The sequence below is a fragment of the Pinus tabuliformis genome, chromosome 8 (assembly GCF_031772625.1).
Source record: "Pinus tabuliformis cultivar Carrire ecotype Pingquan chromosome 8, CPIR1, whole genome shotgun sequence".
NCBI lineage: Eukaryota > Viridiplantae > Streptophyta > Pinopsida > Pinales > Pinaceae > Pinus > Pinus tabuliformis.
In genome coordinates this window covers 1,837,351,518-1,837,352,981 of record NC_142294.1, presented here as the reverse complement: position 1 = coordinate 1,837,352,981, position 1,464 = coordinate 1,837,351,518, and positions in this window count along the sequence as shown.

Sequence of the window (1,464 nt, the reverse complement as noted above, 5' to 3'; positions counted from 1 at the left end):
GATCAGGAATCATTTTGATTTGCAACCAGTTCGGTTCTCGGGCTTGGAAACGGATCAGTCAACACAGCTGAGGTTTTCGAACTCTTAAAGAATCTCTTAAGCTCAGCTTTGTATGGACAATCTGCTGTCCAATGATCCTCATCGCATATATGACACCCCGTAGGGGGTTTCCTTTTTCTCCCTTTCTTTTTCTTCTTGCCCCCTGGTTGCTTCAGTCGTTTGCCCTTGTCGTCCGACACGGCACTTACTTCCGAGGCAAGAAGTTCCTCATTTGCATTTTGACCGGAAATCATACGGGCCTTTTTAGATATAGCCTTTGTCAATTTCATGTCTGTTGCGCCAATCACGCCATCGCCGGCATGAGAGTCACTATTTGATTTAGGAGGAGGAGGAATTGAAAATTCCGGTCTAGGGGCGTCAGGTATTTTATCATAGAGCGTGCCGGACTGAGTATATACTAAGTCTAGATATTGTGCACGAGCAATAACTTGCTCCTCCGTTACGACTCCCCCCTTTGCCACATCTTCCGTTATGGCAGGAAGTAACGACTTTATAAACCATTCAGCTAACAGCTGATCTGGAACGTAAGTCTTTACCATCCTGCGACGACGACGCCACTCATGTATATGATCGGATATATGTGTGGCCGTCGTCTGCTTGAAGTTGGTTAAGATTTCCGTTTCAGTTTCATACCTTATCGGTAATTGAAAATGGGTTAAGAAAGTCGTGGCTAGGGAACTGAAATTGTCGAAAGAGGCTCTAGGTAATTCAATATACCATTTAGCCACTGGACCCGTCAATGTCCTCTGAAAAAGGCGAAGCCTTATCGAATCATCGTTCAGGGTGTTCGACGAACACCACAGATGAAAAGTCATGACGTGATTCGATGGGTCTTCACCTGGATTTCCATTGAATTTAGGAATGTCCGATGGAAGTTTATGCGGAATCGCTGGCCACCAAGGGGCATAAGCAATTGGATCATTCGTCAGCCGGTTTAGATCTGGTAATTCTAGAGTTGCTACAAAGGGCAACTGTTGATTCAGGTTAGGCGGAGCATACCCAGGATAAGATGGAATCGCCTGAGCAGTGGGTCTTTGCATACCAGCATAATGCATTTGATGCTGGCAACTTTGACAAGTTTGATGGGCATGACCGTTATTATACGGTTGCCCATTACTTACAAAGACTTGTTGCTCGGGTCCTTGATATGATTGCTGGAATTGCGGTTGTTGAGTTTGAACCAGCTCTGGTTGTTGGACCATTTGCTGTTGTCCAATACTGGATGATTGACCAAGATGAGGAGTCATAGTACTTGTTTGAGCCTGAGTCGCTCCAGATAAGGAGGCACTAACCGGAGGTTGTGATTGAGTTGTTGAGACAAGAGACTGTTGTATGGCAACCTGAGAAACTTGGGGTCGACATACAACAGGTAGCGGTTGTACTTGCGACGCAATCAACATACCA